The sequence below is a fragment of the Crinia signifera genome, chromosome 6 (assembly GCF_055691185.1).
Source record: "Crinia signifera chromosome 6, ASM5569118v1, whole genome shotgun sequence".
Classification (NCBI taxonomy): domain Eukaryota; kingdom Metazoa; phylum Chordata; class Amphibia; order Anura; family Myobatrachidae; genus Crinia; species Crinia signifera.
Window position 1 is genome coordinate 91,758,978 of NC_139222.1, and position 27,843 is coordinate 91,786,820.

The 27,843-nt window shown below is 41.5% G+C and overlaps 1 long non-coding RNA gene across 1 annotated transcript in view; it reads right to left on the bottom strand.

The window, feature by feature from the left end:
- Positions 1-23,931: 23,931 nt before the first annotated feature.
- LOC146007019 (uncharacterized) overlaps positions 23,932-27,843 on the bottom strand; it is a 318,388-nt gene continuing 314,476 nt past the window's right edge. The window contains exon 5 of the long non-coding RNA XR_014444197.1: positions 23,932-24,092. This is a non-coding gene — a long non-coding RNA (uncharacterized LOC146007019). The remainder of the gene's footprint in view (positions 24,093-27,843) is intronic.

The window sequence follows — 27,843 nt, forward strand, 5'->3', positions numbered from 1 at the left end:
ACGCTCGCCACGCTTCGGGCTCGCTACGCTCGCCACAGGTTTATATCCAACTCCATGCCCACTTGGATAGTAGGGGTATGAAAAGGACCCCTTTTTCCCATTGAATTCCATGTTAAAATGGACTCCGTCCATTTTAACATTGATTCCTATGGAAAAATCGGGTCATCGCATCGCATCGCATCCGATGGTCGCATGCGATGCGATGCGATGTGCCCGATCCGACCCGATTTAGAAATCGGGCGCCCAGATAACTCACAAGTACCCAAAACTTACCTGACCCCTGTCTAAAATCCACACCTGCGACCTAACTCCACCCAGTGGGAGAAGCTAAACTCACCATCACACCCTCCTCTCTCCCTCCTCCTCTGCCACGCTGACTCTCTCTCCCTGCTCACTGTCTGCCACTCTCTTCTTCTTCACCTCTGCAAATATCTCACCCCCCCATGCAAGTACACCGCTAGCATGCCGCTCCTCCCCGTCCCAGGCACTCATGCGCCCGACTCCGCACACTGAAAGTAGCCACACCGCACTTGGTTACATTGCGTGTGTGTAAAAAATAGATTTTTATATATATAATGTTATCGGAATCAGGCGTCACTCTCGGATTTCAAAATTCTAAAAACGTGGTTGATGATTGATTATTGATATTGTCCGAAACATGTTGAATTATCAATAAACCAGGTTTTTTGAAATTTGAAATCCGAGAGTGCCGCTTGATTCCGATAACCTGTGTAAAGGACTGTTTGGCCCATACTGGAGGGCACCAGGTTAGAAAATTGTTGTTTCCAATAAGGAGAGCCGGACGTCATTTGTATTATATAAAATATATATGTGTATGGCTACATGTAGGAGCTCTGTTATTTGGGATCACATGTGCAAGCAGTGCTATCAAAAATGACCCCTTATTTTCCATAATGCCCCTGGCTGTAGCATGAATCACCACAGCAAAGATTTTAACTATTTTTGTTTTCTTTCTATTTTTCAGACTATCAAGGTTCATATTCTTCCCACCTCTGTCTTTCTATTTCTCCTTATTGATTTATATCAATCAAGTGCCACATTTCACTTTTTACAGTCTTGTACTTATTCTGTAGAATGACAGAATTCCCTATGATGCTGTACAGAAGAGCATATTTATACATATTCCAAAACAACAGTCTTTGATTTTGCTATTACTGTTACTCCATGTGATCGCTTTGGGTTGGTTTGCTTTTAAGCTCTTGTTGTAAAGTCTTCCATGGGAACAGGTGCCTTATGGCTGACTCCATATTAGAAGATTCCTCACCCAGCCAATTTACCTCTTTCCCTTTGGGCTAGTAAACAGTTCCTTCCCCCATCTGCCCATATTGAGACTAACCTTGTTATGTATTCTATGGGACTACTAACCATCTGGCTGCACTTCAGCTGATCTGGTCACTACAATTTGGCAATATTTATAATAGTGGTGCATACCTAATGAATTTTCTACAGCTTCAAACTCTCCATGGATAATTGAAATCACCTGCGTCCTGGGGATGAATAACAATCTAATCAAAGGACCATTGCATAAATGTTTATTATGTTTTATACAGAGCTTTGAGAACATGTATTTTATAGTAACATAGTGCCCCACCTTTTGTTAGTGAATATTGTTTCTTACCTTTGTAGATTAACCATGTTTGTTTTTTATGTCACTTCATATTTTTATGTTTCAAAGTCGTTTTTCATACAAACTATCTGACTACCCTTTTCCCACCCAAAACTTGGAGGTTTGAAGGGCCTATGTATTGACAATCGTGGAAATTGACATTTTGTATTGCAATGTATATCTTAATTTTCAATCGAAATGTCCCCAAGATGTATTATAGTTAACGCTAACGCTGTCCATGCGAGTTATCTCTGCAAGTTACTTTTCTGGCATATTCCACAGGAGAGGGTCCATAATATACTGTAGCTCTCCTACAAGTAAGCCTCCAAATGCCTAAAGCGTTTTATGCAATCTGAGGTTGGCATAAACTTACATGGTCAGACTTATTAAAGTTTGGTACATATGAGTGAAGAGATTTTTGTAAAATCTCTACGTGTAATAACACTATTGTACACTTTTGCATGCTATGCTTATATTGTGATCGTGTCCGTAATATCAACAGGAAAAGTTATAGGGGAAAGTATGGGCTAAATAAATGTTTCCCAAATCCATGTTGGCAAAATCAGGAATATTATTACAAACTCGCCTCTTAAAGTTTACTGTAGATCAGGCATGTCCAAATTATGGCCCTCCAGCTGTTGTGAAAGTACAAGTCCCATCATGCCTTGTCACAGTTTTGCTATTAGGGAATGCTAAAACTGTGGCAAGGCATGCTGGGATGTTTAGTTTCACAATAGCAGGGCCACAGTTTGGACATGCCTGCTCTAGATACATCATATAGACAAGAGTATTTGGCCACGCATGTTAATGATTTAATTCAGGTGTTTCAATCAGACCAGTTGCCACAGGTGTATAAAATCTAGCACCTAGCCATGCAGTCTCCAAACATTTGTGATACAAAATGGTTCATTCTGAAGAGCTCAGTGACTTCTAGCGTGGGACTTTTGCAATAAGATGTAAGATTCCATCCCTGCTGGATATTCCATGCTCACCTTTAAGTGACAGGAAGTGTTAGAAAGTGGAAGAGGTTTAGGAACAACAGAAAAGCTGGCCATACATCTACAGATCGATTGTCGGATTGGGCTGGTTGGAACAAAATTTTGGTAATGGATGAGAGCAAATGACCGTTGACCATTTGCTTTGAAATTCTGGAAAACTGCCAAAAACTGTCATTCAGATATTACCAGGTTTTTGTTCCGACCAGACCAATCTGACAATCGATCTGTAGATGTATGGCCACCTTAACTCAGCTGTGTAAAATCAAAGAGCCGAGTCAACTTCTGCTAAGGTGCATGCTGTTTAAAAGCCACCAAGGCTATATTTATTCCATAGCTGAAGAGTTCAGGGCCTCAACTGGTATTAATGTAAACACAAAAAAACTGTGCGGTGTGAACTTAATGGGATGAGGTCCCATGGTTGAGCAGCTGCATGCAAGCCTCACATCACGAAGTCCAATGCCACACATAGGTGTAAAGCACCACCGACACTGGACTGCAGAGATGAATCGCGCTTCCCTGTTTGGCAGTCTGGATTTTGTCGATGCCTGACTGCATTATGCCAACTATGAAGTTTGGTGGAGGAGGGACAATGGTATGGGGCTGTTTTTTCATGGTTTGTGCTAGGCCCCATATCTCTAGTGAAGGGTAATCTTAATGCTTCAGCATACCAAGTCATTTTGGACAATGCTATGCTTGCAATTTTGTAGCAACAGTTTGGTTAAAGCCCTTTTGTATTCCAACGTGATTGTGCCCCATTGTACAAAGCAAGTACTATAAAGACATAGGTTGATGAGTTTGGCGTGGAAAAAAGCTAGCCCGCACAAAGCCCTGATCTCAACCCCATGGTTTTGGTTTCCGCTATTGCCCTAAAATGTGCAGAATTTCTAAATTCTCCCCATGGTTTCCTGGGTTTCCACTGGGTACTCCAGTATCCTCCCCCAAACCAAAAATATACAGCTAGGTCAATTGGCTCCCAACAAAATTAAACCTAGAAAAATGTGTGTGCGTGTACTGTACATGTTATAGGGAATATAGATTGTAAGCTCCACTGGGGCAGGGACTGATGTTCAAATATTCTCTGTAAAGCGCTGCGGAATGTGTGTGCGCTATATAAATAACTGGTAATAAATAAACTGGAATGGAGTTAGTTTCTGGCTTGCCCTATGTTTGCGCAGTGCATGTTTCATAGGAAGAGTCCTTCAACAATGTGAAAGAATCCTCCGATGTAATGGGGATGCATCTAGCAGGGACAGCAGTTATCACTACTGCTGTCCCTGTTAGTTACAGTTAGTACATGGGATAAACTTAAAAAAAAAAAAAAAAATGTCTATTGTTGCTGTATGATCTGTTAATAATTATAAGCACTTGTAATAATAAGCACTGCTTATTACTACAAAGGCCCCAAATAATCCCAGGTTTATATATACTGTAGTCAAAAGGAAACCAGTGACATAAAATTGTGACTCACTTTATGAAACAAGAAACTAAACTCCCATATGATGTACAGTAGTATGTTTTACTTTAGCACTTTGTAATGGTGACCGACCAGAGACATGGAGAGTCATATTGTGGACTGATGTTTGTGTTTTCAATGCACCTGTCTCAGCCTAATAATTGAATGGAGCAACTTCCAATTTATGTATCATTACCTCACAGTGGCCAGAAGTTGGTTTAGATCAGGCATGTCCAAACTATGGGCCTCCAGTTGTGAAACTACAAGTCCCTTGCCACAGTTTTTTTATTAGGTGCTAAAACTATGGCAAGGCATGCTGGCATGTGTAGTTTCACAACTACTGTAGCATACCTTCCAACTGTACCGATTTAGCCGGTACAGTACCGTTTTTTAGTAGTCTGTACCGGCTAAATCTCCCTGTACCGAATGTACCAGTTTTTCTCTCTCTCCCCCCATTCACACACTACAACAAAATAGCCGCCGCCCCATACAGTGTAATTTAGCAGCCACACGCAGCTCCCATATACCTGTTTGCAGGCCCTGACTGGCTAAGCCGCCCTCAATCACTCCAAGGTCGCTGATTGGCCGGGCTGGGTCTGTGGCTCAAGCAGCGCTTGCAGTCACTCCCCGCAGGCGGCTGCGTGTGTGAGTCGAGAGCACCAGCAGCCGGAGAGTTACCCTTGAAACAGGCACTTCCTGTACTGTCTGCAGCATGAAGAAGCGGGAGAGGGGAGCAGCATCGGGTAGGGACTGCACCCTGATCAGAGGGTGATCAGAGGGTGATCAGAGATTATAATTCAAAATCAGCAAAACTGTCCATTAAAAAGATAAGAAAGGGGATGTGGCCATGCCCCTTCACCCGTGACCACGCCTCTTTTCTGAAGTTGTACTGATTTCAGCCTTTGAAATGTTGGAGGGTATGCTGTAGGGCCACAGTTTGGTTTATATCAATGCTGGGCAAACTGATAAAGTTAAGGGTCCATATTTGGTGGGCCACAGACCCCCAAAGCACCATTTAATCGTATTAATCCTAAAATTAAATTAACCGCATCCAGTAGGCACCTACTATACCTCTACAACATTTCAGCAGGCATTTTTTTGTATGTGTGTGTGTGTGTTTATATATATATATATATATATATATATATATATATATATATATATATATATATATATATATATATATATATTGCAAATGCCTATACTGAGTAACATACTGATAACTGAAGTCAGACATGCCACAGTACATATGGGTAATTGTGTGATGTCCACAGTGCACAAGCAGGTTATATGTTCTTGTACTACGGGCATCAAAAACACATGCAGAAGTTAAATGCCTTGGTACAGCCTGTAAACAATTAAACCACTGGCTGGAACAGCTCTGGCATGTGCAGAGTGAACACATCTCTTAAACACATGCCGTTTCCAGCCTGGCACAACTACAGAGATCCGTCTCATCCTTCTGTTGCAACAGTGTCAGATCCATTATGACATTGCTCATACACTGCACATGTGCTCTCCAGATCTCATCAGCTGTGCTGGTGAGAGTGAAAATCTCTACCCCACACTGGGATGCTGGAGCACTTAACCCTTTCCTCACTCTGTTATGTGCCTGCAGCAACTTAATTAAGTATGTTCATTTCAAGTACCAGTATAAATATGTGGAAAAATAATTTAATGAGTTAGCCCAGACCTTAATATTTGAAAGCTGACTACAGCAAACATAGAAGGTCTTAAACAATTACCAATTGTGAAGGATTTTATTTAACAGTATTACTTTCATGTAAAAGAATGGCTGCAATTCAGACTTACATTAGTGTCACAATTGCAGTTTAGCCTGTACACCATGTAAAACTGGTGGTACTGAAATCTCATCTCTATCTTCCTTATCCCACTTCCCAATCAGATCCGATCCCTTCCTCATCTCCCTGTATCTCATTTTGCCCCCCTATAGCCCAATGTCTCATTTGTCCTCCTCCACATGTCGGTCATCCTACCTCCCTATTTCTCATCTCTATTCCCCTCACCCCCTTATCCCCTAACCCAACCCTCCCATCTTTGTGGTTCTCATCTCTGTAACCTCCCCAATTCCTTGTCTCTAATTTCTGTCACCCTCACTCTTTGTATCTTTTATATCTCATTAATCCCCTTCCTTGTATCATTACCACCCCACACTAAACCCCTTTTTCTCATCTCTATTCTAATCTCCTTATTTTCTTATATTTAACCCCAGTCCTTATCTCTATCTGATGGCCTCCTTCTCCCTTCTCTTATCTCTGTCTGCCTACCCCGTCATCTTTCTATCTCTCACCCATTTCCAAATCTTGTCCAGCAGTGGTGGTGGGGTTATGTCATCAGGACTGGACTGTTCCATCCTGTCATCACCTGTTGTATGTAGACTGCTGGTAGGAAGGAACATTTCTGTCTTTACAGTGCTATGGAAGAAGACATTAAAGGGGCTGTGATTGGGTGTGGGCCCCCTGCAGATTTTACTGGACCTTTTGAAGGAGACTAGTAAAGGAACCTGAATCATCTTGTTCCATCTCCCCTCCTGAACCCATCTTGCGCTCTCCATTTTTCTGCTGTATACTTACATGGGTCCTTTTCTGATGCTGAAAGGTCCTCTCTCCTCTGCGGCTGTTCTGTCCTTTTGCTGCAGGAGGAACAGTTGGAAGGGAGACTTCTACTGCACATGTTGAATATGGGTCAGACCATTGCCGATTTATTCGTCAATTTATTATTTTTAATCTCAGAGTGTCGCTTTCTTCACTAATGCTGCATAATGGAAGGAGTAATTCTTTCCAAAAGAAGGCACCTGTGCAAGTTATTTGTGGAGACAAGACCTGAGTGATGGGTCCACCATGTAAATACGGTGCGTGTGTGTGTGTGTATACACACACACACACACACACACACACACACACACACACACACACACACACACACACACACACACACACACACACTGTATATGTATATATTTTAGAAAAATATCCCAGGAAGCCTTGACTGATTATAATAGACAAACCAAAGGCCTTGGGTCCCAATAATAGTAGCTGATTTACCTCTATTTAAAGTATTTGTGGGGGTGGGAAAAAGAGTTTTAGTTAATGAAATAACTTGGCCACCCTGTGGTTTCTTAAGGTGCCCATACACGGTACAATTGCTGGGTGCGTTGAGATGCGCACGCCCGTCACACATCTCATTGCACAGCTCAAAAAGTATGTGCTGCCCACACTTTTTGTACTAGATCTCATCTCATTTCATTGCAAAACCTTTTTGATGCAATGCAATATTGTATACAATAATCGTACCGTGTATGGACACCTTCAGACCCATGTTCATTTATGGGAAATGTTAAAAATGTTGTTGATCAAAATAAACACACAACACGTTTTCTATCATATATACTTTATTTAGCAAAAAAAAATACAATATCCTATACAGTATAATAAAAAGCGAAAGGTGATCCTCACCTCTTTTGAGGGAAGAAGTGTTGCACATGCTGTTGGCCACTAGATGGCATCCAAAAAGTAATTCATATGTTGCTCCATTCAGGCGCTGGTGCGGACATTACTGTTATGATTATTTGTCATTTTAATGGCTGTTAACTTGTGTATGTATATGTATGCGTCTGTGTATATATTTAATACCAGTTTCTTATATAGCGCACACATATTCCGCAGCACTTTACAGAGAATAGTTGAACAATCGCATCAGTCCCTGTCCCAGTGGAGCTTACAATCTATATTCCCTACCACATGTACATGCACACTCATTCTAGGGTTAATATTGTTGAGAGCCAGTGAACCAAACAGTATATTTTTGGATATAACGTATATTATATTCATAGTGTTCCACATAGATTAACGTAATGCCATTTTGAATTTAGTGGTATATGCTAATGGTCTTGATTCTAGGGGACAAATGTAATAGGGTGGGAGAATCAAAAAGTGAGAGATTTTGGGCGAGTTTTCCCATTTTTTTAAAGCATCAATTACAAGGCAAAATCAACCTGGTTTTTCATTGTAGATAATTGCCGTTTTAAAAAAATAGGAAAACACTCCCAAAAATCTCTTTGATTCTCACACCCTATTACATTTGGCCCTCTATTTAGAGATATGAGGAGCCACTTACATTGGTAAATATTTATGTACCCAACACTTACATGTCTGCATTTTCAGTTTGACTTACCCCTCTGCTGACACAATAACCCTAATTCAGACTTGTTCGCAAAGCACTTTTTTCTCAAATGGACAAAACCATGATGCACTGCACGTCAAGTTAACTATGGCAATGGACTATTCACAGAATTGAGATGCACACAATAAGTTTAGTACTTTAGGCCTAATTCAGACTTGATTGCAAAGCACATTTTTCTCAAATGGGGAAAAAAAAATGTTGCACTGCAGGTGGGGCAAACGTAACATGTGCAGAGAGAGTTAGATTTGGGAGGAGTTATTTTGCTCCTGTGCAGGGTAAATACTGTGATTTATTTTTACACTGCAATTTAGGTTTCAGTTTGAACATACTCCACTCAAATCTAATGCTGCTTTCACATTGCCTAAACATTTAAGACCCGGCATTTCGAAACGATATTTAAAACGGGTCTGAGCCACTAAACCCCTTTCACTTTGCAGGTGAAAACTGTTTTAAATAGCATTTAAGAACCATTCACATTCAACCTGTTTAACCCCCAAGGAACACGTTTCAAGCCATAGAAATAGAGCCGTTCACACTGCCCTAAAAAGGGCTCTGAAACGTGTAGGACACTGCTTTTTAACCGTTTAACAAATACCGGTATTTGTTAAACGGGTAAAGCATCCTGGAGCTTTCACGCTGCAGCTCTACCTGTTTTAAAAGGCTAAAAAAACAGCCTAAATTTCCTGCCTAAAGGAGAAGACGCCAAATAGGGAGAACAGCCCTATCCCAGCAAGGGAACTTTATTTGGGACTTCATCATCACTCCCCCTCTGGTGTACACAGCCACTAACACCAGACAACATCAGATGGTAATATAAACCTCATTTTCATTCAACAAGATAGCCACACATGTGGAGCTCCGTATTGCAAGATTTTTACATTTGCAAAAAATCTTTCTGTGCTCATTAGCATTTATTTTAGGTAATGTTTTTTTATGATTGTTTTTATGTGTATAAAAATTGTTTAATTATTTTTGAGAAACCGTCTGGTCTTCATAATTGAAGACCAGACAGCGCTGGCACACCCCCTTTTTGTTAATCCTAAAATATTTGGGCTTGACAACCCAGTGCTAGCTGCTGTTGATAGCGCACCACTCATTTTCTCTTTCATCACTTTTCTTAGAAGGAACTTTTACAGTTATATGTCCAAGCCAAGCAAATGGCTGCTGTTACAATGTATAACTTTATACTGGTGTCCTTATCAGCAATCTCTCTGGGTAGATGCTCATATAATGGGATGAAAAAGGGGAAATGGTCACTTTGGATATTTATGAGTGATTCTGAGGGATAAAACTATAGGATACCAGAAGGGGATACACTTCTGGTATCCTATAGTTTTATCCCTCAAAATCACTCAACCATTGACTCGTCTATTGGAGCCTCATTTTAATGTTTGGCTGCAGGAAATTATATTTGCGCTTTGGGGCTGTTTCTTCTTTTTGTGTTTTAATACTTTATACTGTTCATTCATTTTAATCTTGGACCATGTTCATTGTATCACAATGTAAACTATGAAACTATGGGCCAGGTTAATTTTTGAACTAATACTTCCATTAAGAAGATTAAGAGAATATCATGTGAAATAGTTACATAATATATTAACCAACCCATGAATATGTTGTAAGCAGGGCTATTTTTCAGCAGGCTCCAGCAGGAACTGAGGCCCTTATTCTAGTTCACTCTGACAAAATATTTCTTAGATGGACAAAACCATGTGCACTGCAGGTGAGGCAGGTGTTACTTGTGCAGAGATAATTAGATTTGGGTGGGGTTTTACACCTGCCTCACCTGCAGTGCACATGGTTTTGTCCATCTAAGAAATATTTTGTCAGAGTGAACTAGAATAAGGGCTTCAGTTCCTGCTGGAGCCTGCTGAAAAATAGCCCTGGTTGTAAGTGTACTGTATGTAGAGGAGCCTATGGTACAATCAGTTTTTGTGAGATGCTAAAACTGTCTTAAACTGTGAAAAAAAGATCACTGCTCCAATATTTACATGTATATGCTCATTTTAAACATCTTTTATTGTGCATTGCATTATATATCCATGACAATATCATCAAAAGTTGTTTTCAAAACATTACAAAATTTTCCAATAGTACAACAATCAATTGCATTTGAAAGATAATTATCTTGCTATTTAACATAACTTGAACATTGCATGTACACTCTTCTTCAAAATAAAGTTATATATATGAAATTACCTAAAACCTTTTTTTGAGTGTTATTTACGAAAGACCTTTAATAAGTATCGTTAGATTATTACGACCACAGTAACACACCATCAACGGCAGTAAACATTATTATGACAACCAGGAGCCTGGATTTCAAGAGCCCCACAAAATATCTGAAGCAGTTAGTTCGTATATGCTCATTTTATTCTTTGCAGATCTAATGGTACCTTTAATTTTACCAATATTCTTTCTCGAAGTGCAATTGAAATGTTTTACTTACTGATAGTCCAGTTGACAAGTCACTTCACTTGCTGTGTGTTTTGCACTGTGCATTACTGGCATTTTTAGCAAGATGCAGGGGGTCTCAGCTGAATGCGTAATGCAAAGTATTTCCAGAAGGAGGCTGAGTCCATCAGGGCTAGTGTTACATGCAATTAAATCCCGTACTTCCAGTGTTAATCCTGACAGTTGAAAAGGTTTTCGGAGTTGTGTGTATGAAGGCTGTGTTTTCTCTTCATGATTTATGGATTCTAAGGCTTATGTCCAACTTGGGACATTCTTCTTCTGCGGCATGCTGGGATTGTAAAGAATCGCTCACTTGTAAGCAAAGAGTGCTGGATATTCAAGTTAAGATGTGCCTATAAAGGAGGTGTTCTCAGTTTGGGTCATGAATGGACCCTCTATTGTCAGAAAGGACAGTTATTTATAAAAATACCCTTTTAGATGTTTTATGTGGAAAATGTATAACAATAATGTGGGAAAAGAAGTTTGCGTCCATTATGGCTGGCATCACAGATTATATGTTATTTTTTATCTGATTGCCATTTCTAATTTCATCCCAAAATTCCCTCGGATGATACATTTGTAATTATTTATTGTTGGTGTTTGTCTGGCCTTGCTTTGTATCAACAAAGCTAGTATTCACTTATGTTGGTGTGAGTAGGGTTGACCTATGTATTTGTTGCAATATTTGCACTAAGGCTAATTGGACATTTTGTTCAATTGTTGAATTTCCTTTTGTCAGATGCATACCACACAACCTTGGCAGGTGGGGAAGTATCGCCTGCTGCGCCCAGAGTCATGGCTCGAAAAGGGCTAGGGAATCAGACCCCTGGAGCAACCAGAGTCGTAACAAGGAAGGACCTTCGTAACAGCGCAGTGTAACTGGGTGACTATATTATAAAAGCATAGGGAGAGCCGTATCACCGGCGCTTTGAGATCGAAGCGCTGATGGAACAGAAATATGCACACATAATGTGGTGTTCATGAGGGAATAACCGAGGTCCCAGTTTTTGGATAAAAAGAAGTATAATGCCCATTTCACACCGCCCAAATAAAGCCCTTAAGTGTAGAAGGGTCGCAGAGAATTATTTTTTTTGACTGACCTGGTAATTCAACCCAGGTAGCGAGCAGTCTTTAACTTGGGAGCTACCTGGGCTAAAATGCAATGTAAATGGATACCTGGGTTGGGTGTCCCGGGTCGCATTTAAAGCATGGGGAGTTCTAGATTCCTGGTGCTAGAAGATGTTATCTCCAAGCAGTGTGAATGGTGTTGGCAAGGGAATAACCAGGGTTGGCACCATGGTGTGAAACGGGTTAGTTATGATTTGGAACAGTGTTCAAAATCTCAGGTCATATCCTACGCTTTGGTGTTCAACAGTGCAAGTTTAAGGACCACATGGGCCTGGAGCTGAAATTTAGAAAGGGTCTATTGTGTGCTGCCACAGAGTGTGATCGGCGCCGTAGGGAAGTTCTCTTTGGTTGGCATTGGGGCGGGGCACCACACTTGGGCTTGATTCAGGTTGTATTGACTATGCCAAGATGCTTGCAGCAGCTTAGAATATGCAATCATTAAGCAATGCAAATGTATGAGGAGGTGCATACTACCCCCTGCCTGCATTTGAGATTGCTAAAAACTGATCACATCAAAGTTTAGTCCCTCTGTGACTGCAGTCTGAGTAAGCCCCAGCATGCAGTCCCCTGCACTGTTTCCATTTTATTTCCAGTTTTTTGGGGGGGGATAAATTAATGGTGCAAAGCAGCAGTGGGAGCAGGAGACCCAGCACTGAACTCTGTTAAGACCTCCATAAGCCAGGGTTGCCGACTTTAGAAAGCTGCTCCCGGAGAGGAAACTTTCAGCAGGCGTTCGGGGGGCGGGGCTTAAACGTGACATCATTAAGTCACGCCCCCATGAAGGAAAGTGCCTACATTTGATGATCTCCGCTGAGGGGGCGGGGCTAATCGGCGAGATTGACACTTTGGCCCCTCCCTGGAGATCGTCAGAAAAGGTAGTTTAAACGCTGCGGCCGGGGTGGGGGAAGCCACAAACGGGGGGGGGGGAGTGGGGGTCCCCCAGAATCCGGGAGGATTGCCCACCTTTCCGGGTGGCCGGGAGGGTCACCAGGTAGGCAACCCTGCCATAAGCTAGCCTACCAAATACATAACTTCTATACAATCCACACATAACTTTACATATTTTATCTTTGCTTTCACATCCCTGCCCAACATTTCTGTGAATCAGGAATATAACCGCACACTAAGAATCACTGCTGGATCTACATGCAATATGTAGCACTTATTCTTGTGTATCAGCCTCGTATGTATGTACCTCTTTCTCTGTTCTTATCCAGTCTTGATTTACCTGTACTGGCGTTCTACAGTGGCAGATTGGGATGAAAAAAAAAGCCCAGGTTTTCTGGCTGTGAACCTCTTGGAGGTTGGGTCTGCTGAAGGGGCGGAATCCCTCCTCATATAGCCTGATTTTGAGTTGGGCAAAGTTGCAGCCGTCCTATTCCTGCAGTTGTCTGCAACTTTATGCTAATTCCACTACAATGCCTTTTCCTGGTCTCATGGGCAGATTAGGAATTTTAAAGTGGCCCCCTTTACATAACATTACCAGCCTGCCACCTTATACCCCATAACACCCCCACACAACAGCTTGCCCTCTGTTACCGCCTAACACAACCACACCACCAGGTCTGTCATCCTTTATCCTCTCCCTGCTACAGGCAACTCGGTAGGCACATCGGTTCACTGGGAATCTTCTCTGTTGGGTCTATTGCCGATCCACCACTGGCGCTATATAAGTAACTTAATAAATTACAGTAAAGTACAATGTGTTGTTTTCACTTTTAACCCCCATTGATCATACAAGAAATATCACTCCAAGAGCAAACTGTACTGTAATTTAGCAGATCAGAGAAACCATTATGTCTCATGAGAACCTTCATGAGATAACCATAAGGAAAATGCTGTACACGTGAGGACACTAAGGAGGAAACTTCAGCTCATTGTCCTTCATCTAAAATTTCCCAAAGACCACATTGATAATCTAGAAGGCTTTTTAAAGCAAGAATTCTCTGTGGAGATGAGGCAAAGTGGAATTTATGGCATAATAAGAGACTTCATATTTCAAGAACACGAAACCCTGCATTCCGACTACAGAACCTCATCACACGTATTAAGCCTGGTGGTCGAGGTATCATACTTTCGGAGCCTTGTAATTTGTAGGACTCTAATTATTTATGTTCAATTGAGGAAAGATTACATTTTTGGATTGTACAAGCAAATGAAGAGGTGGATGTCGGTGAGCTGACACTTAATAAACTTGGTTCATGAAGCAAGATAATTATGAATGTATCACAATAATGAATTTAACAATTACTGAAACATGAGTTTATTCACATCTTGGAAAGACTGAGTCATTTTGACCCACCGGAAATAATGAGGCTCCGCAATGAGGTGAAGCAATTCTGTGAAGAGAATTACCCCCAAGCTAATGTGTGGGACTGATCAGCAGGTACAAGAAATGCTGGACTGAAGTCCCGGCTCTGCTGCTACAGAAGCAGCAACAGTTACTAACGTTAAAGTTCAAATACTTTTTACAACGTGTAAAAGAAATATGTTCTAGACAAACAAAAGTAACATTTATATAACAACAGGTTGAGATCAATTTACATTAATGTCATATTAAAACTTAGAAGCAATATTATACAGTTTACAAGCTGTTCTTTACTAATATGGGGGCATATTAAAGGTGTAATGGTTAGCATTACTGCCTCACAGCACTGAAGTCATGGGTTCGATTCGCACCATGGCCCTAACTGTGCAGAGTTTATATTTTCTCCCCGTGCTTGCATGGGTTTACTCCAGGTACTTCGGTTTCCACCCACAATCCAAAAATATACTGGTAGGTTAATTGGCTCCCAACTGTTAACCCTAGAATGTCTGTGTGTGTGCATGTGGGTAGGGACTATAGATTGTAAGCCCCAATGGGGCAGGGACTGATGTGAGTGTTCAAATATTATCTGTAAAGTGCTGAGGAATATGTGTGCGCTATATAAAAAACGGTTAATAAAATAAATAGTATAAAATATTATTTCTATAGCTTTGTGGATTGCTCTTTGTTCCCTTTGTTACTGATTAGGCTAGTACATGTTTCAGTATTAGGTGACTAAGTTCACTGAGAGCATCTACTGCACATTAGCAATCACTGCTTAATAGGACTGATGTTTGTAGGAGAAGCCAGACAGCGACATGTGAGACTCATCTGTGCTCACTGCGTTCCCTAGACAGGTCTGTCTGACCGCTGATATGTTAGAAGCCTCACATTTCCTGTTTATTAAGTACACTTTTCACCTCACTGGGAGGATGACAAAACAGACTGGACTTCTCTAAGCTTGGAACCCACTACAGACGCAGTGATTAACATCAGGCTTATAAAAATTTTTTTTTTATATATCATCCTCCACTTTAAAGAGTTTGCATTCACTATGTCTCACTGATATGATCCTGGGACGACACAGCAAATGTAGCTGTTAAGCTAGGTACACACTAATTCAAGAACACTTTCAATGTAAAGGGACCCCCAATATTCAGAGAAGCCTTGATAATGTCTTGGGAGCTTATCATACATTTGCGCAAATATATATAACCAATATCTCTGAATTCTATTATGTAGTGTTCAAGACTGGTTACTAATAGCATTCATTGAGCTGGGGGAAACCATGTATTTTTTACTTACTCAGTATTAACCCCTGTCTCTCATGCACCTGAGTGGTATTACTAAGCTAATTGAGCATCTACCACTATCCACATGTCTGGAGTATAATTATGCACACTCAGAGACAGCTCTGTTTTGGTATTCAATCATAGGAATGATCACAGGAATGGTCGAAGGTTCAAACACACTGCACCTGCGTTGTGGAATTGCCACGCTGCAATATTAGATGCGAGTTAGAAGCACATGCATGGTGATGGGATCATGCCAATCACTACAGAAGTCACATGTGGCAAATGGCGTGGTAACAATTTTTTACTTTTTTTAGCAATCTATTGATAGCACTTGTTAGGTTCATCCAGTGGAAATCTATTTTTTACTGAAAAATAACCCTGACCTCGAGGGGAATTCAACTGGGAGCGAGGTTTAGAGAAAAAGATCCTTGCAATAGTATTGTCGGATATGTGTGCTCCCAACAACCAGGTTTGCTCAATTTTCAGCTTCGGAAGGTGAGTAATTACTGTATAGTTTAAGGAAATTGGAAACTTTCAATTTCTTAATTAGTCCTCAGGGTTGCTGCAGGTTTTTCACATTTACCACTGGCAAGTGAATTCCCCCTGGAATGTGCGTATACTTGCCTACTCCCCCCCCCCCCCCCCCCCCAAACCTCTGGGAGATGCCTGGACAGAAGACCAGATACTGCATCTTTTTTTTTTTTTGGGGGGGGGGGGGGGAGTTAGGCAAGGCCCCACACCATGCCAGTCAAATGCAGCAATTTGCGGGTCCATGGATTGGGGAGGTTCTAAAATGATGCCAAATTACACGATTTCCATTATTTTAGCCCCGCCCCTCTTTGCCTAAAAAAAACTGTATTTGTTGCAGCGGGGGGCAATGCAGGAGACTTGACCACTGTCCCAAGGGGAGGAGGGGCGAGCGGTGGACCCGATTTTCTGAGCCTCTCGGCCATTCTGGGTGGGTAGGCAAGTATTAGTCGGCAGTTACAGGATGGATGGTAAAGGGGACAAGACCAATGGGCAAATGTAGCTGCGGCGGATTTTTTTAAAAGGGGCAATCATTTACAAGGCATAATTTTGCCCAGTTTCGGCTGGCATCCTGCACAGCCACCTAACTCGGAGGCTATTACGTTTGGCCACAAATATGTTGGATACAGCTTTAAATCTACAACTACTTTTTTACCCCTTTACCTGTTGTCATGTTAAGCAGATGTGAGGGTGACCTGTTCCTAGTCTTCACAGTGTGGCTTTATATCTTCCTCACCAGTATACATATATAGTGCAGAACATCGAAAAATGACTCTTAAGGCATTAGCTGCCACCATCTCTCTAAAATCTAAATTGCTTGTAATACAGAACAACCACTAGTCTAAACATACACTTGACAATTGTAGGTCTGTTAATGTCAAAAGTCACAGATATGGACATAATGTATACACTGTATACACTGATGAAACACAATGACCCTGCTTTTAACCAATAATCACCTGAGAACCCCTGGGAATAACTTCCTTTTTTTCTCCGCTTTTCTACTTGGCATCTGTGAAATAACACAGAAGATGCAGAGTATTCCAAGTTCTGTCTGGCAGCCTGCAAATGGTTTAACTGTGTTTTCAGATAGACCTGTTGGCACGTTCATATCTTTGATTGAACAGTCAGCTTTTCCACTTCTTCCCAGTTTTTTCTTCCACTTTTGCTAATTACTTGTTTCTTTCCTGCAAGAAATCATTGAATGCATTGTTCTGCCAATTGTTCGGTGTCCTTGATAAAGCCTAGTGAGCCTGCTTCTTAAGCAGCCATTGCCAACAGGGCAAAAATGTCTTCATATATTTCATTTCCCTTTTTGTTTAGATGGTGAATAGGTGTTATTTTAAACAGTGTAATATGGAAAGCTTATTAAACATGCTTTGATGTGGATAGTTAACAAAATAAAATACAAGCGGATGTAACGAATCTTACCATAAATGTCTGCTACCCATACTCACAATGTTAACAGTGTATAGACTCCCCAATAGGTACCTTTACACAGATTTCGTCATGTTTAATAAAAAAAAGTTATGTTTATTCAGGCAAAAATGCACATTTTGCCTGAATGAATATAACTTTTTTATACATGCCAAAATATGTGCAAAGATACCATTTGAGTAGTCTATAAACCATTTTCATTGTGAGTATGGGTACGCGCCCTTAACAAAACCTTTAGGTGTCCCTGACTACACTTATGTGTAAGTTAGTTACGAATACCAATAGTTATTTATTGCATAAAAACAATACTTTCGTTGCAAATATTCATCTTTTTCATATTTGGAAACTCTACCATCACATACTGGAGAGAGGGACTATCCGGGAAGTAAAGGTCTTTCCAAAAGATAACTATACATCATATCCACCTTCTCAGCGCCCTGTCTATGTACCCCTTCACCAACCTATCTATTGTATCTTTCTGGGATCAAAGGGATTGATCCAGTGGCATAAGAAAGGCAGCAGAGACCAAGAAGCACCCCATCTTTCTCTCCATAAATCCCAATGATATACACACCGGATATGTATCCATTCTATTTTCAAGAAAATAAAGTATACATACTGCACCTCCTATAGGAACCTTTTGGTACAAATCCAGGGGCATCGAGGGGCAGAACCAGGAAGGCAAGGGTTGAGAAAGCATTTGCAGGGGTAGTTATGTTCGATGTACTTGTGACTGAAGTAGACCTGGATGCATAGACACCTGTCTGGGGGTGTATCTCCTGCTTAACACCTAATGTAACCAGAAGCCATAGGGATAATGAAAAATGTCACTGTGGCCTCTCTAATTGGTAGTACTGAAATCATTTGTGTGGCTACAGAATTTATTAAGTAGCAGCCGTGTGTGTCTATTACATATCTTATATTTAAGTTTGGATTGCAGTAAGAAACAATGTTTCACTGTTACGTGAACACAACCTTTGTGTTTAATTGAACTTAAATAGTATTTTAAATTTAATTACATTGTATATGGTAAAGACTACCATTTATTAACCATTGATAATATTGGTAATTATTTATTGTTGTGTACTGAAGGAACAAGGCCAGTGAGTCGGGGTCAGATGCACAAGATTCAGTGGATTGCGGCATGGAGAACCAGCATTCACTGGGGAATCCCATCTCATGATTCAGTGGCAGCGGCTGGTGTGTCATTGCTTGCTGCACTGCAGGCTGTGTGGTGCCTGTCTCGTATTGCAGGTGGTAGCAGAGCTCCTGGGATAGAGCTAATTATCTCTGCAGCACTGGGTGTGCCGCAGAGCTCCAGTGGAAGCGCAGCGGTCACACTTGAATGCCACTGTGAACCCAAGCTGTACTTGCATGTGCACTTTCAGGGTTAGGAGCACAGAAGCAGGCGGCTGAATTGCCTCAGAGAATTCCGCCCCTGGACCATTGTGATACTATAGGCTTCAGGTCATTGTCCAGCTTCAAAATAAATGATTATCCAAATACTAGGTGGCATATGCAATAGAGTCCGCCGGAGGTACAGGATGGCGACCGTGTACACCATGGGTCTTCAACCTATGGCCCTCCAGATGTTGTGAAACTACATGTTCCAGCATGCATTGCTACATTTTTTCCAATAAGAGCATGCCAAAACTGTCAGGGCATGCTGGGACATGTAGTTCCACAACATCTGGAGGGCCACAGGTTGAAGACCTGTGGTGTACACTATGGTCTGTTGTTGACTGCAGCAGGGTCTCTTTCTAATGATTAGTCTATATCTTCCTCCATCCAATTTTATTTGGTACTTATGTATTATCTGGGTGCCCGATTTTTTTCATTGCATGCCACTACATAAGGCATGCGATGTGATTTTTCATTGTAAAGACCCGATTTTTAATTGTATAGTCATCCATGGGTGATTTCATACCCCTACTATCCAACTACGCATGGAGTTGATTTTATATAGTGTGGCGAGCGCACGCGGATTACTTTAAATGTATTTTGCGTCCGCTCGCCACGCTTTGGGCTCGGTGGCTCGCTGCGCTCGCCCAACTATATAAAATAAACTCCATGCGTAGTTGGATAGTGGGGGTATGAAATCACCCATGGGTGACTATACAAATAAAAATAGGGTCTTTACAATGAAAAATCGCATCTCATGAATTGTATGCCACTATATTGCATGCGATGCGATGAAAAAATCGGGCGCCTAGATATTACATAAGTACCTTTTATTTATTTTTTTTATAGTTTGAAATCTACAATTTTAAAATGAAAATATTCCCAAATTTATTTGGATTTAATGATGTAAGAAAATATGATAGGAAAAAATGCCAATGTAATACGTATTTATATACACAGGGGAAGAATTTTAAGAGCTATAGTAAATTAAGGCTAATTGATCGCCAGGGGATCATTGAATTGTCCCCGATAGCAGGGATTTTGGTCCCGATTCAGACCTGATCACTGCTGTGTGATTTGGATACACCGCGCATGCATCTGGCCCTTGGTACGCCTGTGCAGCACCTGCTAGCGAAGAAATATTGCTACCTTTTTCATTCGCTAGCCATTCACAAGGTGATTGACAGGAAGTAGGCATCTGAAGGTGGTAAACGGCCGTTTAGTGGGAGTGCGAAGAAAAATGCAGGCATGCCAAAGCATTTGGGGGGAGCGTGTGTGCCATTAGCTCCAGCTGGGAATAACTGAATTCCCCCCATAGATCTTTAGGTTTTAAGTTGGCCTAGGCTAGTGTTTATCCGATTCAATCCTAAGGACCCCAGGGAGGTTTTCAGTTTAGACACGCAAAGAAGAATTCCCGCACCAGTATTATTTCAATGTTGATCCTCTTCCCCAAAAAAGTTTTCCTATATATGGGAGAGAATTTTCTTCCCAAAAATAGGTCAGGGGGGGTGCTACCCACTACTTAAATACAGACAAACACCCAAAGAGACAAGAAGTATCTTCAAGGGTGCACTGACCAAATAATTTCAAGCATAAAAATTGACTTTTAATGTTATTCTTGTAAAAAGGTCTCATATAACAAGGAGACCTGATATCCTTGATGTGGTGAAATATTAAAGAGATGAAGAGATGAAAATATATGTGAAATATTAAAAAGAAGAGAGAAATACAAATGTGTGTATAAGCGACTATAAACGCCAGACCTGGCGGTAAACCGCTTAATAACGGGTTATAAATAAGGGTGTCCATACCATTTATGAGGGTGCAGCGTACCAACATATTAATACTAACATAACTGCATTTAAGGCTGATGGTTATAAAAAGATAATAATCCTGGCGGTGATACCGCTTATTACACAGGTTATAAACCCTTCATGGGTATGTAGAGACAACATCAGACCCAGAGTTATAAGGTGAAAACTATGGGTATAAATATATCCTATTATATATGCGCAAACGCCCCCTTATCTATAAGATCCGGCGGTTAAACTGCTGAAATACGGATACTATATGTAATTTTTCTGGAGAACCATAAGTGACAACCCAGTTGGTATATAACGCGAAACAGAGGGACTGTGGGTACACAGCCTAACATTGGACAGAAGTACCTACTGTCTCTATTTTGGAAAAAGCACTCCCCCTCAAATGGGCTGGATTGGTCATACTCATATTGAATACGCAGATACACGGTGCAACTTCATTTAGAATCATTTTAGCTAGCACACTGAGGTGAACTTGAAGGGCTAATTCTAATGATTGGACGCTGAGAAAATCTGTTTTATCCATTAAATATAACGCCCACTGAATATAATATGCTCTACCATGTCACATAGCCATAAATTTTATGGAAAAAGGAAATTGAAACTTACTAAAGACAATTAGACAATAATCGATTGAGACTCATGCTGTAATACTATTTATGTGAAAAATATTGGACAAACTCTTATACACACATTCGTATTTCTCTCTTTCTTCTTTTTAATAATTTCATGTATATTTTCTGCTCTTTATTCACAATTCTATCTTTTAATATTTCACCACATCAAGGATATCAGGTCTCCTTGTTATATGAGACCTTTTTACAAGAATAACATTAAAAGTTAATTTTTATGCTTGAAATTATTTGGTCCTCAGTGCACCCTTGAAGATACTTCTTGTCTCTTTGGGTGTTTAGGTTTTCAGTTTACCTAGCAGGCACACAGGTGTACTTATTACTCTGACACATGGAAACCATTAATTGTTTGGGGTCTTGAGAATATGTGGCCTCAGCAGTAGTTGGAGACACAACAACTGTATCAATATCAAGTTTGTAGAAATTAAATTTATGATGCAGTTATTGCATGATCTCTTGAGACTAAAATGAATGATTTCTAGAACCGCATAATTCTGTATACATGTTGCAGCTCGCTAACTAGACTTCAGCGTAAGCAGCACAGCAGATGTTATAAAGTAACTGTATCTGCTTGCTGATGTAGAAGGACGGATGCTTTGTGATTACAAAATGAAACGTATCACAAGAGAAGTTGGTTTGCAAGGAGGGAATGTGTTCACATGTATGAAGGCTTGAAAATGGAGCCTTGTGGTTTCCCAGTCCATAGTGATGCGTGTGCAATTACGTTTGTCTCGTGTAGATTCTAGATTTCTTTCTTGGCCGGCTCAGCTTGCAAACATCTGCTAAGCTGCAACACTCTCTTGGCTTTTGTTATAAATAAACATTCATTAGCTATCATTTTATTGTTTTATTTTTGTGGGCATCTGTAGCAAAGAGTCCAGTTACACTAGGCTCACATGCCGGTAATTACTCTTCAACCCCCATTAATTGAACATTGGTGGATTGTATAATAGCTCTAATCCTAAACTGTACGTTTTAGGAAATATGAAAGAATAACTGAGTAGCCAAAGCAGTATTATGTTCTGCTTATTGCAAGATTAGGGCCCACATGGGGCCTATGGTGTGCCACCACAGGAGGTGTAACCAGTGATGTGTGTGTCATGAATCAGAGTGTAAGAAACCCTTTCCTACCTCTCAAGCGTCTCTCCAGCCTTGCTCTGTGCTGTACTCCCAGGAAGGTGATGTCTGGCTCACATGCTGCGGTCTGTCTGGCCGGTGCAACCGCAGTCCATTACTGTAGCGCTCACTCTATTACTGTAGTGCTTCCTCATGCATAACTAGCTGCTGCCTCGCCCTGTGTTCCACAGATCTCCTCTCCGCTATTGCTGCAGGCCGCAGCTATGTCTTATGCAACCCAGAGTGCTCTCCAATCCCCTGGTATGGGCGTGGCCATCTTGGATGCAGTAACATGATCAGTCACAGCCAATCCCGTCATTGCTGATACTGACATCACATACTCCAGCCTGTCCACTTACAGCAGGCCCTATCAGGATTCTGGGTTGAGACTAGGCAAATCGCAAGTACAATGATGTGTCCAGAGTAGCTGCATCTTCAGGTTCGCTCCCAGGATTTATTGCTGTCTCTGTGTGTGCTTTTCCATCTTGCACACAACTTCCTTCAGTGTTCCCTGGAGGTTCTACTCTGTTCCAGCTGAGCCCTATTGGTATAGCCATATACCTTTTGCAAGTTGTCAGTCCACTCCACACCATCAATCTCAAACATCAATAACATTGGTCCCTAACATCGATCGTTTGCACCGATTACTCAAATCACTAGCTCCGATCTCTATCATCGATCACCAGCATTGGTAACATTGATCATCTAACATCAGGAGCAAACATCGATAACTAACATCGGCTACATTGTCTTTTTTTAACCCTCACTGCTGCAGTCCTGCACAGTTCATTGCTGCAAGTACCATCTCCTCTTTGCCACACATCCTTCAGAGAGTCATCTCAATACCATCTGCCATCGATTTTTTTTTTGTAACTGTCATCATCAGGTGTACTCCATATGTACCTGTGTTATTGGTACCCGACTTACCAGCATATTCTTCCCAGGATATACTCACCTCTTCTACCAGACCCATCATCAGTGGTCCCCAGCTGATTCCTCAATCAGTACTGGTTCCATTCTGGATAAGACTCTTCTCGGTCATTACTGATTCCTATTCTGAGGAGTCAAAGACTCTTAACCGTTATTACAGTATTCCACCTGTCTTACTCTTTCCATAAATTCAATTATAGTTTACTTCCAGTTTCCTCCATCATTGGTCATACCATCAGGCTCCGGACTCTGGTGTCCCACCTGAGGTTACCCACACATGTGGGTTAAGTTCCTAAGGGAACCCATCTTTCACCTACATACCAGCTGATAAACAAAAACAGACCTCAGGCGTGACAATCTGTGTGTTGCACCATTAGAGTGTCCTCCATATAATACAGAGTGCTTCAGTTGCCTGGGGGAACTAACATCATCTTCAGATTGGTTTCCGGAGGCACGCGCTTTCCTATGAAATGAGGTCTGCAGTTGTGAAGAAGGATCCAAAAGCATCACTCTGGCACCTCTGCATTGCAAGACCTTTGACCGTGCTTATGTGTGAACTCAGGTTCAGCATGCACAGTTGGCTAGCTCAGTTCCATTACATATTACTGCTATTTTAGTAGCAGTGTTAAGGATTGCGGGGTAAGCTGCTTTATTGTTATGTAATCAAATATCTGCACAAAACTCTCAACAAGTTGGATACTTGAGCTTCGGGGCCACTCAGTCTCTCTGTCTGCATCTTCCCGTGGGCACGGTCTTTATCCTTATCTGTTGGAAAATAGGGGAAAACAAGTGATTTACACAATGACTTTTGTTTCTCAAGATAGGTAAAATAGAAAATCAGCGGGGTGCAAATGTTGGTGCATTTAGTAAATATATTAGTGTACAGGTTTAACCATATTGTACATGGTACCAGTATGTGGCAATATTAATGCCTTATACGTATATATACCAGAAAAAAAATCCCCAGTAACAATAATATACTGCACATCTAAATGGAGCAAATAAAACCCGTGAGGACTTATATTTTGATCACAATATTTAAGCTTGCAGCCCATCATCAAGAGACTTTCTGCAAGTTTGTAATGTAGCATATATTCTCAGCAAATTGCAGTTAAATGTACATACTCCCTTGATACAGAGGGGAACATAGAAACATAGAATTTGACAGCAGTTAAGAACCATTTGGCCCATCTAGTCTGCCCCTTTTTTTACCATTTGGTTTTATGGGTTACCTCAAACCCTGTGTGATCGTTATTTCTTTGTTAGGATATCCTTATGTCTATCTCATGCATGTTTAAATTTCTCTACTGTCTTGGCATCTAGCTTTTTTGATTGGGGGCTATTCCACTTGTCCACTTACCTTTCTGGGAAGTAATTTTTCCTCAGATTTCCACTAAACATACTGTATTTCCCTGCAGTTTCAGGGAATGTCCTGAACCTTCTATACAGTGCTGGCTTGTGAGTCCTACCCAATTAGGCACTAAATAGATCCCCAGGGACGTAACACAGTTTGGGGTGCGACACAGAACGTACATCTCCTGGGACGTAACTATTTAATTATTATTAAGAACATGGTGTTTAAATGATCTGAAAGTAAACCATCACAATCAAATTATATGTTTCTGTGCAACTTAAGGATGACATATGAGCATAATTTACTTCATTTAATATTTTTTGCCGTGATTTTTTAAAAAATTTTTTGGGGCTTGTGGATGCCATGGAGAAAAAAACTCTAGGGCGTTGTTATTCAAAGAATTTTGAAAGCCACTGTGCTAGTCCTTTCTGAATATATAATATAGGAACATGTAAACTAGAATAAAGCCTAGTTTACATCGGCAATAAACCATTATACTAATTGAACAATTTACCAGGTCTGCTTGATGGGAGCTATGAGGAAATGTGCGATTTCATTCTCTGTCTTTAGCAGCACATCCATGGGCAACAGCAGCAGAATGCTGTTGGAGGCCAGCCATCCCTCCATGTATAACTGTGACCGCTTGATGACAAATTCTGCAGTTTGCTTTGTATCTATCACCAGGAACTGGCCTGACCCACTAATAGTATGTGACCCATTCAGACCTATAGCTTGAATGCCTTTTACTTTTCGGTGGTGTAGTGAGGCAGCGATGCCAACTTTTCAGTTAGTGTTCTGAAGAACCCATCTGCTACAAGTGCACCAGGTATACATCTGCCAGGACAGAAAATATTAAATAATTTGGTGAACTTTTTGAACAGTAAAGCCTCAAATGTAGCATGTATCCAAAGGACCCTACACTGTATATACAGCACATTGTATCTGGACCATAGGGTAATTAATATTGTCTGCAAGTATTTGCCCTCTGGAGGAAACACATTGAAGGGTAATAGACTGACAATTTAAACACATTGATGTAATAGAATAGAATCAACTTTATTGGCCATGTGTGCTTGCGCACACTAGGAATTTTTTGTGGATTACAGTGCAGCATCAAGCAGGGATGAAAAGGGGGGAGGGAGACATTACATAAAGACATTACACGCATTTAATTTCTAGCTACGACTATGGTGGTCAGGTCGCCAAGTAGGGACACGTTGTTTGGCTGTTGATAGTGGGATTGCATTCGCTTTGATTGGATTGTTCAGCTGATGGAAGGCTAACGGAAAGAAGCTTCTTGCGGATCTGGACGTTTTGACGGGGATGGACCTGAACCGTCTTCTGGATGGTAGGATGTCGAACAGGTTGTGACCAGGATGCAGCTTGTCGTTTGCGATCATTAATGATGGATGGATCCTAAATGCAGTAGGGCTCTATGATCCTGACTTCAACAAAAATCAGTATGCATTATGATAATATCCATACTCAAGGCCAGTATACTGTATGAGGATCCTCATCATGTCTGTCATCAGTCATGTTGGCATTCTTATTATATAAAGCCTGTACATAATAATAATGCTCACATGGGGATGATGATTATCCTAATACAGTATACAGGTACAGCGTATGGGTGCATACTGTATATTATTAATATGCACATTGATTTTTGGGTACTTGTGTACTAGCACGGCGCCCACGATATTTGGTCGCACACCATATAAATCGCATCGCATGCCATACACCCTATGCACTGCGATGCGATTTAAAATTGTATAAGCCACCTATACGATGTTTAATTGTATAAGCACCCTAATAGGGGCTTACAATGTTAAATGCACCCCCCACGCCACCCCCAGTATGAACGCGAACCTGAAGCGTGGTGAGCGCAGCGAGCCCGCGAGGGGCGGCGGTACGCGTCCTCTGACCTTTTCATACTCCCACTATCCATGTCGGCGTGGAGTCGATTTTATATATAGTGCGGCGAGTGCAGCGAGCCACCGAGCCCGAAGCGTGACGAGGGGACGCGTATTACTTTACATGTATTCAGCATGCGCTCGCCACGCTTCGGGCTCGGTGGTTCGCTGCGCTCGCCACACTATATAAAATCAACTACATGCCGACGTGGATAGTGGGGGTATGAAAAGGTCGTAGGACGCGTACCGCCGCCCGTCGCGGGCACGCTTCGGGTTCACGTTCATAGTGGGGGTGCATTTATCATTGTAAGCCCCCATATAGGGTGCTTATACAATTTAAAATCGCATTGTATGCCATATACAATGGTATACAATTTTAAAATGTATACCATCGTGTGCCAATCGCGTCGCATCACATACCATCGCATGCCTTATGGTCTGCGATGCGATGGGCGCCGTGATAGTACACAAGTGCCGATTTTTGTGTTAGGTGCACTGCAGCCAGCCCCAGCACAAACATTCTCACTGCAAGCAACACCACATTGCTTGAATCGCATTTGCACATGGCATCACTTCAGTTTCTCTCTCACCTGCTGCCTGAGCCTGACTGTCTCGGCATGTAGTCCAGACCCAGGAAATGTCCCAGATTACATTCCTCAGAGTGACTTAATCATATGCAGATGCCGGCCTGGCCTTATGCTGTGGTATGCTCATCTTTCCTTCATGCCAGCCAGGAATTAGGATTGGATATCCTAGTCCCAGCCATGTTCAGTTGCATAGCCATAGGCTGAAGCACCTGTCAGTCTCTCTCTGCCATGCCCACTGATTCCGCAGACCCCCGCCTTTGCAGCAGAACCCAAAAATGTGACAAACTATGTCCCATATTGGCTCAATTTAAGAAGCTGCATGTCTGACATTTACAGGACAAATCTGTAAAGTTCTGGACGCGTGGCAACTGTAGTTGTAACCCAGGCTGTGGCAGGCAACCGAAAACTCCTCTCCAGAAACTAAAGGTGCCCATACACGGTGCGTTTGCCCTGTGCGATGCGCGCTCCCGCAGGCATCTCATCGCACAGTACAAAAAGTATGTGCTGCACATACTTTTTGTACTGCCCTTGCATTGCATCGCATGCAAAATGCATGCGTTGCGATGCGATGCAGCCCATAACGGGGGCGATCATCGCACCATTTATGAGCACCTTCAGTTACTTGATTTTTTTTTTTGCTTTACTTCCAAATCAGAAGTCAC